We start from the raw sequence: 13,330 nt of genomic DNA, 5'->3' as shown, positions 1-13,330 counted from the left end.
CTTATATCATGAATGTTATTTTCAGCTGGCAAACTGGCAAAGATAAAAGTAGACTTATATGGTTATGTTGGAAGGGGAGAACACACTCAAATACTGTTGGCTGGAAGATGAATGGTTATGAAGATTTTGCAGGGTGGCCCGGCACTTTCTATCAAATTTGCATGGCTTCTCTTATAGTAAATGCATTTCTAAGAATTCATCTCGTAAAACAAAAACAGTCTCACAGAATATGTACAAACACCACAGCAGTATTTGTAATGTTAAAGAAAAAACTGGAAATAATCTAATTATTCATTAATAGGAGACTGAAAAATAAAATTAAGGTATAACCATAAAATAGAATAACTACTTAACTACCATAAAGAATAAGGGTATTGAGGCTGGGCGTAATGGCTTACACCTGTAATCCCGGCACTTTGGGAGGCCTAGATGGGAGGATCACTTTAGCCCAGGAGTTCGAGACTACCCTGCACAGCATGGTGAAATCCCACCTACATACATACACAAAAATTTTTAATTAGCTGGGTGTGGTGGCATGCACCTGTGGTCCCAGCTACTCAGGAGGCTGAAATGGCAGGATTGCTTGAGCCCAGGAGTTGAAGGCTGTAGTGAGCTATGATTGCACCACAGCACCACTCCAGCCTGGGCAACAGAACAAGACCTTCCCTCAAAAAAAAAAAAAAAAAAAAAAAAAGAATGAGGAAATTGAAATTTACTGACATAAAAAGAATCCCCCTATATATTGAGTGAAAACAAAGTTAAAGATGAGGATGTACAGTATGTCCCCATTTTAGGAAAGGGGGACAGAAGAAAAGAAAGGCAACAGAAAAGAAAATTTTTTTCTACCTTTCAACAGTGGCAATCTTGGGGCACAGATGAGGCAGGATTACAGAAGCCTTTCACTACTTCATTACTGTTTGAAGTTTCAACCACAAGTATGTGTAACTTCTGTTAACAGAAAAAACACACAATTCTAGGCCAGGCACAGTGGCTCATGCTTGTAATCCCAGCATTCTGGGAGGCCAAGGCAGGTGGATCACAAAGTCAGGAGTTTGAAGACCAGCCTGTCCTATATGGTAAAACCTCGTTTCTACTAAAAAGTACAAAAATTAGCCAGGCATGGTGGTGCACACCTGTAGTCGCAGCGACTCAGGAGGCTGAGGCAGGAGAATTGCTTGAACCCAAGAGGCAGAGATTGCAGTGAGCCAAGATCACGCCACTGTACTCAAACCTGGGCAACAGAACAAAAAACAAAACAAAAACACAATTCTATGGTAATACATAGTTAGGGAAGCTATACTAGAGTTTCACCAAGTGTATTAGCATATTAAAAGCTCTGAGATGGTTTGTAGTAAAGAAATCTAATATGCCAATAGATTGTACAAAAAATACCAAAAGACTATCTTCAAATACTGATGCAGCAAAGAGACAACTATGAGGCTTGGATCACTGAGGAGGGCTTCATAGGAGAGAAAAAAAAAAAGGTTTTTTTTGAGATGGAGTCTCCCTCTGTCACTCAGGCTGGAGTGCAGTGGCGTGATCTTGGCTCACTGCAACCTCCACCTCCCGGTTCAAGTGATTTTCCTGCCTCAGCCTCCTGAGTAGCTGGGATTACAGGCGTGTGCCACCACACCCAGTTAATTTTTTTGTATTTTTAGTAGAGACAGGGTTTCACCATGTTGGCCAGGCTGGTCTTGAACTCCTGACCTCGTGATCCGCCCGCCTCTGCCTCCCAAAGTGCTGGGATTAGAGGACTGAGCCACCGCGCCCTGCTGAGGATTTATACTAGATTTTAAAGCATTCTGATGGGCAAAGAATCAGGGAAAGGAAAGTCAAAGGCAGTACTGTCCAATGTGATATGTAATTTTAAAGTTTAAACTTTCTAGTTGCCACGTTAAAAAAGCAAAAAGAATCAAGTGAAATCAGTTTTGTTTTTTTTAATTGAGACAAGGTCTCACCACATTGGCCAGGCTGGTTTCAAACTGCTGGTCTCAAGCGATCCTCCCACAGTGCTGGGATTACAGGCGTGAGCCGCCACGCCCGGCCAAAATCAGTTTTAATATATTTCTTTAATTCAATGTATCCCTAACAGTATCATCTCACTATATAACCAGTATTTTAAAAGCATGAGATATTTTACATCTTTTTGGTACTATCTTCAAAATCTGGTACGTAATTCACACTTAGAGTAGCCACAATTCAAGTCTTCAACAGCCATATGTAGTGGTGGCTATTGTAGTGGACAGTAAAAGTCTAAGGATTCTGAACCCAAACCCAGAATCGGATATTTAGGTGACTTAGGCTGATAAAATAGTAGGAAAGTAAACAAAGCATAGAAGGCTGACTTGGCCAGAGCAGGAGACCAGTCGGAGATCTTTTAGATTTTCTATTGTAAGCAAATAAGAAACCTGAAGAGGGCCAGGCACGGTGGCTCAAGCCTGTAATCCCAGTACCTTGGGAGGCCAAGGCGGGCAGATCATGAGGTCAAGAGATCAAGACCATCCTGGCTAACATGGTGAAACCCCGTCTCTACTAAAAATACAAAAATTAGCCAGGTGTGGTGGCGTGCGCCTGTAGTCCCAGCTACTCAGGAGGCTGAGGCAGGAGAATTGTTTGAACGCGGGAGGCAGAGGTTGCAGTGAGCCAAGATTGTGCCACTGCACTCCAGCCTGGCACCTGGCAACAGAGTTAGACTCTGTCTAAAAAAAAAAAAAAAAGAAAAAGAAACCAGAGGAAAATATTTAATAAATAGGGATGACGACCAAAGCACTATTTCAGAAACAGTAACAGTTTTTGCTAAGATGCACATACAAATTCAACATGCAATTATTCCCCCACACTTTTATTACATGAAAGATTACAGGCCAGGTGCGATGGCTCACGCCTGTAATCCCAACACTTTGAAAGGATGAGGCGGGTGGATCATGAAGTCAGGAGTTCAAGACCAACCTGACCAAGACGGTGAAACCCCTTCTCTACTAAAAATACAAAAAATTTAGCCAGGCGTGGCGGCAGGCACCTGTAATCCCAGCTACTCAGGAGGCTGAGGCAGGAGAATCACTTGAACCTAGGAGGCAGAGGTTGCAGTGAGCAGAGACTGCACCAGTGCACTGCAGCCTAGGTGATAGAGTGAGACTCCATCTCAAAAAAAAGAAAAAAGGATTATAAAATGAAGACAGAAAGAATAATCTGTCACTCAGTGATTGTATTTCGTTGATTTGGTGAACATTTAAGATACTTCTGAATAGTTATCAGTGAAATATTTTTATTTTATGACATTTTTAAATGACTTCTTGAAAAATGCAGACATTAAGAGCCTCACCAAAATTTAACTGCCTTTAACATTTCCTAACAAGAGCTTCCTTAACCCAGGAATCTAAAATATTCTTAAATACAAATTTAAAACACTCAAGACCTTATACTCTTGAAATATAGTAGAAAGCATTTTAATTACTAAAAAGAACTTTACCTACAAATTTTAATATACAAAAGACAATATCAAAACTATTCAAGTCTCCTATAGATTTCTCACCTTCAAAACAGTCTATATTCTCAACATTTAGATACTTTACCCAAAGGCTAAAGAAAGAAAAATTAATGCTCGAAAAAGGAGATAAGAAAGCAGGATACAAGAAGAGCACCACTGGCATAAGCCATATTCCCTCTAGTACTTGGAAGGACTGCCAGGGCTGGCAGTGATTTTTCAGCCAAAAGTCAGAAGTCCAGTGATGTCATTAGGACGAAAAGCTTTATATGACCTTCAATTTCGGCAGCAAACTGTGCTGCAAGTCATGGGATTTTCTTTCTTTTTTTCTTTTTTAAGCAGAAAAATGACCTTAAAGTTCACCATGTCCCTTTTACTTTTTAAGATAAAGAAACGAAGATTCGGATTGGGTTAGTGGGGCATCCAAGACTACACAGGTACTCAGTAGTAAAACCAGTATCAGACATTATTTATAAAAAATTAGAAACTGAAACGTAATCATTCTGCTGCTGTACAGCTTTTTATATTTCCCAAATTATCCACAACAGATGTATTGCTTTTATAATTTTTAAAAAGCTGCAAAACCTGCTCGCTTTAAATACTACTGAATGCTTCCAAAAATAGTCTTCCTGTCCTTTCTCGCCTAAGGTCTCACTCTGTAGGCTACCTTCTCAGGAAAGCCTTCCAAAGTACCTGCATCCTAGACAGACCAGCTTCCCTTATCAGTCTTGTAACACTACCTAGACTTCCTTTTTGTAGATCTTAACATAACTATAACTAGGTAATTATTTAATGTCTATCTTCTCTACCCAGGCCTTAAGTTGAAATTTCTCAAAGCTGGCCAGGCACAGTGACTCACGCCTGCAACAATATAAGCACTTTGGGAGGCCGAGTCAGGTGGATCACCTGAGATCAGAAGTTGAGACCACCCTGGCCCACGTGGCAAAACCCTGTCTCTACTAAAAACAGAAAAAGGAGCCAGGCGTGGTGGCAGGCGCCTGTAATCCCAGCTACTCGGGTGGCTGAGGTAGGAGAATTGCTTGAATCTGGGATGCAGAGGCTGCAGAGGAGGTGGAGGCTGCGCTCCGGCCTGGGCAACAGAGCAAGATTCAATCTCAAAAAAAAAAAAAAAAAATTATCAAGTCTCTGTTTTAGGCTCTTCACTAGACCATACAAGGACTTCCTGATGCGAGGTCTACAGTATAACTGTGAAATCTTATTTGTATATTTTTCTTCAGATTCTAAAAGAATGACCTTTTAAAAAGGTTAAGAACCAAAAGATAGTGGATTTATGTTGTTTGCCTGTCCAGGACCATTTTTTCTTTGGGGAACTACCACTTGCCCATCCCAGAATGGTTCCAGAAAGACAATCAGTTGCCGTATTGAAACAGCTCCCAGACTGCTCCAGTGAGCACATGAGCCAGGCCTGGCCAACGATGGCACCCCATCCTCCATGTAGACCCAATAAGGATCTCTTCAGAAAACAGACTAGATGTACCCAAAAATGAGTTTCCCTTTTCCCCTCCTGATTCCATAGCAGTCTGGCTCATATAAGCCTAGAGCTACCAGTGGTCTTCCTCTGCCAGATAAATGCACCTGCTGAAATCAGACCACCAAAGTGAAGAATAGAGAAGGCAACCTCAATTCCACCACATTTGAGCACTTAGGTCCAGCCATGTCTATTTCTAGACCTTTCAAAATCATGAGGGTTAGCAGGGAGAAGCTTTTCCCTCCTTTCAATTGAGTTAGGATTGTCACTTGCAAGCAAGACTCACCTGAGAGAGCCACCCAATTCCCACTGTTGGAATATAAAATCTATACAGCCATGATTCCCAAATGTCTGCCTCCAGTACAAATCTCTGTCAGACCCCAGACTCGTATAGACAACCGCCAAGTGGAAATCTCTACTTGGTTGTTTCAGACACCTCAAACTCCATGTGATCGAACCAATACTATTTTCTTCCACAAACCAGCTCTCCCTCCACATTTTTCATCTCAGTCACCAGCATCTACCCTGCTTCCCAAGCTAGAAATCCAGGCGTTGTTCTTGCCAATCCCATTCCATCTCTCATCCATAGCTAGTTACCACTTCCTGTCCATTCCAGGCCCTAATTATCTGCCACTATCTTAATCCATTTATGCCAGAGGTTGCAATTTTTTGAATTTTTGCAATCAAATCTTGGCGATGACCTTGAGCAGGATATAAATAACTCCCACATGCTTAGCGTTCCACTAATGGAACACTAGGCATAAATGTGTTTAATCTGGGCCAGGCCGGAAATACCTTCCTACAAGTTTGAATATCTCCAGTCTTCCTCTCTTCAAAATGATTTTCCAACATGTAATTAATCCCCTTAACTGCAAATCTGATTATAATATTTTATCCCTATATCCAGCACACCCCTGTCCTCTTTCATAAGTATACACCTGGAGCATACACACCTGGAGCAAGAGCCAAGCTCCACTGTTCCACACTTCAGTGGTATAACAAATCTGTGCCATAAGAAAGGAAGGCTCGCCGGGCACAGTGGCTCACGTCTGTAATCCCAGCACTTTGGGAGACCGAGGCGGGCAGATCAGCTGAGGTCAGGAGTTCGAGACCATCCTGACCAACACGGAGAAGCCCCATCTCTACTACAAATACAAAATTAGTCAGGCATGTTGGTGTATGCCTGTAATCCCTGGCGCCACTGTACTCCAGCCTGAGCAACAAGAGGGAAACTCCACCTCAAAAAAGCCGGGCCAGGTGGCTCACACCTCTAATCCCAGCACTTTGGGAGGCCGAGGACAGCAGATCACAAGGTCAGGAGTTTGAGACCAGTCTGGCCAACATAATGAAATCCCGTTTCTACTAAAAATACAAAAAATTAGCCGGGTATGGTCGTATTCGCCTGTAATCCCAACTACATGGGAAGCTGAGGCAGGAGAATCATGTAAACCCAAAAGACAGAGGTTGCAGTGAGCTGAGATTGTGCCTTTGCACTCCAGCCTGGGCAACAGTGCAAGACTCCATCTCAAAAAAAATAAAAAATAAAAAATAAGGCTGGTCGGAAACATAAAACTATAAGAGTAACAAAGTGTACAACATCAGAGTAAATAAAAGATACTCACAGATAATTTACTCACCTATTCAATGTCTATTCAAATTTACTCATCTATTCAATGTCTATTCATTAGTTCTATATTAAACTGCCCACATGAACTTGGCTTAGGGACCACAGGGCCCACCCTGAGATGGAGTCTACCGATGATCTGATCTCCCTAAGCCCCCTAACTAGCACTCTTTTCAAAAAACACATCCAAGAGCTTTGATTAGGGAGATAAATCCTATTCATCAATTCTAAGATACATCCATTTTTCATATTTTTGCATCTCTGGAATTGGGGTGCACCTTACAATCAATGGCTTCTTACAACTAAAAGCATATTTTCTTTATAAGTGGTCTGTAATATTACAGTGATCTTACAATGGACATACCTCAATGCAACTCAATATTTAATCTTGTTAAAAAGTTGGTCCAACCTAGTCAATACAGACCTTGTAATGTTAAAAAGACAAGCCGAAAATCTAGTAAAAAGTGGGAAAGTGGAAAAGGAGAAGAAATGGTTTCTACTCCAAAATCTAGTGTGCTAGGAAACCCATTTTCCTTTCTCTCCATCGTTCGCTGTTCCTAAGATCCAACAGTCAGATCAGGATAGTTCAACAGCTACTGCTAGACTAGACAGGAGCCTTTCCTCATTTATTCATTTTAATACGCAGTTAGTTACAGACTCAGCCTGGAAACCAGTAGTGGAACTAATCTTTGTATAGAAACTGCAATAAAGGCCAGGCACGGTGGCTCATCTCTGTAATCCCAGCACTTTGGGAGGCCAAGGCAGGTGGATCATCTGAGGTCGGGAGTTCAAGACCAGGCTGGCCAACATGGCAAAGCCCTACCTCTGCTAAAAATACAAAAATTAGCCAGGCATGGTGGTAGGCACCTATAATCCCAGCTACTTGGGAGGCTGAGGCAGGAGGATTGCTTGAACCCAGGAAGCAGAGGTTGCAGTGAGCTGAGATGAAGATCATGCCACCGCACTCCAGCTTGGCTGACAGAGGGAGACTCCGTCAAAAAAAAAAAACAAAAAAAAAAAACCACCTGCTAGAAAAGAACAAACGACTTATGGAACTGCACCTTTAACTTGCACATATTATACCTCTGCCTACCCAGTTCAAGCAATTCTCCCTGCATCAGCCTCCCAAGTAGTTGGGATTACAGGCACCTGCCACGACGTCCAACTAATTTTTGTAGTTTTAGTAGAGATGGGGTTTCACCACGTTGGCCAGGCTGGTCTTGAACTCCTGACCTCAGGTGATCTGCCCACTTCAACCTCCCAAAGTGCTGGGAATACAGGCATGAGCCACTGCACCCAGAAAAGCTAATTTTTTTAAACAAGTACAATAAAATATTAGATTTTAAAAACTGTATGCCAAAAAAAAAAAAGAGGTGGAATTTGAAAAGGACCTTCAAGAATGGGTAGGACTTGGAAACATGACAATTGGCCATAGATGCAGTCCAAGTAAATAGTATAAGCAACAAGCCAGGAGAAGTGGAGGAAGGGGAGAACATGTGTAGGGAGCAAAAACTGAGAGATAAGAATAAGGCATTGTTGCTGGGCGCAGTGGCTCACGCCTGTAATCCCAGCACTTTGGGAGGCCAAGGCTGGCAGATCATGAGGTCAGGGGTTCCAGACCAGCCTGGCCAAGATGGTGAAACCCCGTCTCTACTAAAAATACAAAAAAAAAAAATTTAGCCAGGCACAGTGGCAGGTTCCTGTAATCCCAGCTACTCGGGAGACTGAAGCAGGAGAATCGCTTGAACCTCGGGGGGCAGGGGTTGCAGTGAGCCGAGATCGCGCCATTGCACTCCAGCCTTGGCAACAAGAGCAAAACTCCGCCTAAAAGAAATACACAAAACTACAAAAAAACAAAATCAGCCCGGTGTGGTGGCACGCACCTGTAGTCCCAGCTACTTGGAAGACTGAGGCAGGAGAATCGCTTGAACCCAGGAGGCAGAGGTTGCAGTGAGCCGAGATCACGCTTAAAAAGTTCGCGCTTAAAAAAGTCATACCCACTGCACTCCAACCTGGGCGATACAGCGAGACTCCATCTCAAAAGGAAAAAATAACAGTTAAATCTGAGGCAAATACCACAGAAAAGATTGCATTTAACGGAAGACCTTGGAAACTTCCGAGTGGAGAAGTGATAAGAACTGAGCTTAAAGATTAATTTAGGCAGAAATGTATAAGATAAACTGGATAAAGGAGAAAAGTGAAGGCAAGAAAATCATAACATTAGTCCAAGTGGGATGAGAACTTGATTCAGAGTTAGAGGGTGGGGGTGGGGGCGGAGAACTATGGGAAAGCCAAATAACACTAGATTTGAAAATAAATTTCTGAAAAAAACATGAAACATTAAAATTCACATGATAAACAAAATCTACACAAACCAACAGCTATTAAAAAAAACTGAAGCCGGGCAGGGTGGCTCACACCTATAATCCCAGCACTTCAGGAGGCCAAAGTTAGGAGTTCAGGGCCAGCCTGGACAACATGGTGAAACCCTGTCTCTACTAAAAATACAAAAATTAGCCAGGCACCATGGTACACGCCTCTAGTCCCAGCTACTCAGGAGGCTCAGGCAGAAGAATCCCTTGACCCTAGGAGGCAGAGGTTGCAGTGAGCCGAGATCCCGCCACTGCACTCCAGCCTGGGCAACAGAGACAAAAAAAAAAAAAAAATGAAGTGTTATTCAAAGTTCTCTCCAGAAAAAAGCAGTAGTCACTACTGGTGACAGCAATGTGTCAAGGTAGTAAGTCATCAATGGTGACTACTACAAGGATACCAATATGAATTCAGAATTGTCCCATAGCAGGAATAGAGAGCAGAAGAGTTATATTATAAAATAGAATCAACAGATGTTGGCCACAAACAAGATATAAAGCAATGGGAAAAGGTTTGGGTTTGGTATGACATCAACAGAAATAAAGAACACCAAAGACACAAGTTTGCTAAGGAAAAGCAGCTCAGTTTGAACCAGAACAATCAGGTACAGATATGCATAAAGCAACTGAAAAAAAACAAAAAAAAACGGATTCAGAAGGGAAATAAAGAACGAAGAATTGAGAATTATTCCAACAGAAAGGTCTGAACAATAATTCTAAGGGACTAGAGGTGTAGAGAAAAGTGATCTAAAAAGTGAAACTTGAAGAATGCACATTAAAGAGGAAAGGAGGAACAGTTTAAAGTCACAGAAGGCCCCTCTTCATCTAGTTAACTTTTGCTCATCCTTCGAAATCTGCCTGGGTTCCAATAAAGCATTTATTATTATTATTATTATTATTATTATTATTATTATTATTATTATTTTGAGACAGAGTTTCACTCTTGTTGCCCAGCCTGGAGTGCAGTGGCACAATCTCGGCTCACCGCAACCTCCGCCTCCCAGGTTCAAGCAATTCTCCTGCCTCAGCCTTTCAAGAAGTGAGTAGCTGGGATTACAGGCATGTGCCACCATGCGCAGCTAATTTTGTATTTTTAGTAGAGACAGGGTTTCTCCATTTTGGTCAGGCTGGTCTCGAACTCCCAATCTCCAGTGATCCACCCGCCTCAGCCTCCCAAAGTACTGGGATTACAGGCATGAGCCACCAAGCCCGGCCCCAACAAAGCATTTTTAAGGAATCTTTCCCAGTCCACCACAAGCAGGCAGGTCTCCATTTGAAGTTCTTATAATATTCTGCACCTTAATTAAAATCACAATTATATTTAACTAGGGATTTTATTTTTCAATATGCATTTCCCCACTAGACTAAGCTCCATGAGGGAAGGATCTGTTTTATCTTACTCCCTTGCACCCTGAGTATTAGCTAAATGCAATGTATAGATGAATGAAAGCCAAAGAGAGGCATCTGAAGAATGCGAAGTCGATGTTAAATATTACAGAAAGCTCAAGGAAAGGATTTAGAAAAAGGTGCTTAAATGTGTTGATTAGGTTATAGTTTCTTGTGAAAGTGAAATCCAGATAACAAGGGGTTAAGAAGTCAGTGGCCAGCCACCAACCAAGCAAAGGCAGGAAAAGTAGAATACTCTTGGCAATCTCTAGCGATGGATTGTGAATGACTGAATTTTAATTTCAATGTTGAGCTAGTTTGCAGTTCCTTAATGACCATGTGTTACTTTTATTACGAATAAGCTTTTTAAAATGTTAGTAAGTTTTGAAGAGGGAAAGTAGCAACAAGGAAGCTTGAAGGGGTGGCCGACCTAAGAAAAGGTTTTTGTAAATTGAAGAAATCTTAAGCACATTTGTAATTTTAAGAACCCAAATACAGCAGACAAAATAACTCACGCTCCACTAAGCAGGAAAATTAGAGGGAAAAAAACCCAAGGTGTTAACTAATAAAAAAAGACCAAAAAAAAAAATTCTCTCTGACGGAAGGAATTTAGAGAAGGAGCTCCCGCTAGGTACCCCAACCTCTTCCGTAAAGGGTGGAGAGAGGTGAAGAAAGTAGAAAAAGTTTAAACTGGGTTCCACGAAGAATGGAGGAAAAATTAAACAAGAACGGAGTCTGGTTCTACTAAAAACGCATTCTACATTTCAATCTGCCTTCCATAACCCATTCCTAGATCAAAGAACTGCCCATATTTTAGCTTCAAGTTTAAAAATCTAAATAATTCTGGTTCACGTTCTTTATTTCAACAACTGAAAACAATGAGACGCATTAAGCTACACTCTAATTCAAAGCGTAATTCCTCTTACAAGTAAATACAATAGTTTTCAACTCAAGCAACAAAATAGCGATCATTTCAAATACGAGTAACTGAAAAACGTTCCTAAACGCAAAAGCGTTTGCAAACAGGTTTTTTCCTTCCCCTAACTTGTTTGCCAGAATACGATGTTCCTGGGTTCAAATCCCAGCTCCCTCAGACAAGTTAAACCTCTTTAGGTCTCAGTTTCTTCCTCTAAAACAATGAGGAATACAATAAACCAGAATTGTTATAAGGATTAAATGACGTAACACAGGTGCCAAGTTTATACTATGTACTCTGAACAGTCTGTTAACTGCTTAAGAGAGAAAACTTGCAGCAGTTAGACCAAATTCAAACATCTGAGAGCATGAAAGAGTACCAGGCTCAAACGCCAGACCCTAACACACAGCATATTATTTTTCTTCCCTGACGCAAGCTCATTTTTTTTTTCCTTGCCAAATCTTTCCACTAGGAGTCTGGAAGGAGAAAAAAGGGTCCATGCAACCCAGCAGAAAGTTTTCCGAAACTGAAGTGAGGAATCACTAAACCACGGAGCAGAGGCCGCGCAGGACAACAGGTGAAGCAGCTCCGGGAGCTCGGGGGCCGGGCCCCTTCCTCCGGGACTCGGGGGCGGGCCTGCCGCTCCTCCCGCTCGACCCCCGCCCGAAGCTCACTTTGTTCTACCCCTTTCCTCACCACAGCGTCTGCAGCCAAATCACGAACATCAGCCTCGCCGCTCCGGGGCGGGGAGGTGAGCGCCTTTCCCATTTAAGGATTCCATAAGCGTCCCCGGAGCGGCTTTCCCCCACTCTGCCTCCCCAAACTCGGCCTGCAACCCGCGGGTAGGAAACAAAAGAGGGGCCGGCGGGGGGAAGCGGCGCGGGGAACGGTGGGTCTCTGGCGGGGCGGTCCCGGCCCAGCGCGCGCCGAGGCCTGCGGAGCTGGCGGGGCCAGGCTGGGCCGCCCCTGGCTCAGTCCTCTGCGCGCCCGATTGCCTCCGCAGCTTCGCCCGAGCCCCGCCGGCCTCCCCGCTGCGGCCGGCCCCTCCCGGCCCGCACTGCACTCCGGACTCACCCGGACCCCGGGGAACGCATCCTCCAGCCCTCGGCGCGGAGCGGGTGGGTGCGGCAAGCCGCCGGGGCAAAGCGGGGCCCGGCTCGGCCTCCGCCCTCGGCTTGCAGCTGCCCCGGCCCGGCTGCCCCTCGATCGGGCCGTACGATCTTCGCCTCGCGCGGACGGACGCGCCGAGCCCAAGCCTTCCTGCCCGCCCTCGGTCCTCCTCCCTCCTCCGCCAAGCCCGGCAGGCGGATTCCAATCTCTGCAGCCGCCGCCGCCGCCGCCGCTAGGAGGGGAGGGGGCGGCGCGGGAGCGGGGGCTTGGGGGATGGGCGGGCGTCCGCGGGCCTTGCACGGCGCGTTCGCACTAGGAGGGCCCCCGCCCGCGCCGCGCGCACCCGACTCCGGGCGCCGGCCCCGCCCCGCCCCGCCCCGGACACGAAAGGAGCCGAGCTCGCGGCGGAAGTGCCCGAAGGGTCCACGGAGCCTGGCGCCCAGCTGCCGGGAAGACTGGCCCGCCGCCGGCAAGGGGGCGCCGGGCTGCTAGTGGTTCGGTGGAGGGGCGTCTCTCCTCCGCGCTGGCCCGCCGGCCCCTCCCCCCGAGCCAGCCCCACCGCGGCCGCCCGGGCCGGGTCCCGCGGACGCCATTGAGCGCACGCGACAGAACGCTATGGAGGGGAGCGCGGATGCGCGGCCATCCGCGCCTGCGACGCCCGCACCGGCCATCAGGGCCCGGGACCCCGGCTCTTGCAGGCTCCTTCGCGTGGACTCCTCCTCCGACCGACACTCACACTGCAGTGAGCGCCAGTCAGCTGGCGTGAAATAAGCAGGTCTCTGGGAAGGCACCAAGTCACCAAGGTGGGGGATGGCCAGGTCGTGGTAGTAGTTGCGACAAAGAAAATAAAAATGTAGTCACATTGCATTCGTTCCTCGCCCACCCACCGCTCCTGGCGGCTCTTCCCGGGCTTCTTGCCAGCGTGCCGAGGCGCAGGCAGGGTGGTGGAGGC

At 45.2% G+C, this 13,330-nt stretch overlaps 1 protein-coding gene across 3 annotated transcripts in view; it reads right to left on the bottom strand.

Annotated features, from left to right (window-relative positions):
- BMPR1A (bone morphogenetic protein receptor type 1A) overlaps positions 1-12,416 on the bottom strand; it is a 164,989-nt gene extending 152,573 nt beyond the window's left edge. For all 3 annotated transcript variants that reach the window (XM_012472618.2, XM_064374415.1, XM_012472615.2), the window contains exon 1: positions 12,343-12,416. The gene's annotated coding sequence lies outside the window, so the exon portion shown is untranslated. The remainder of the gene's footprint in view (positions 1-12,342) is intronic.
- Positions 12,417-13,330: the final 914 nt, after the last annotated feature.

The sequence above is a fragment of the Aotus nancymaae genome, unplaced genomic scaffold, assembly GCF_030222135.1.
Source record: "Aotus nancymaae isolate 86718 unplaced genomic scaffold, 86718_ANA_hifiasm-v0.15.2.pri h1tg000010l, whole genome shotgun sequence".
Classification (NCBI taxonomy): Eukaryota; Metazoa; Chordata; class Mammalia; order Primates; family Aotidae; genus Aotus; species Aotus nancymaae.
Note: the sequence above shows the minus strand (reverse complement) of the source record. Positions and strands in the feature narration are given on the sequence as shown.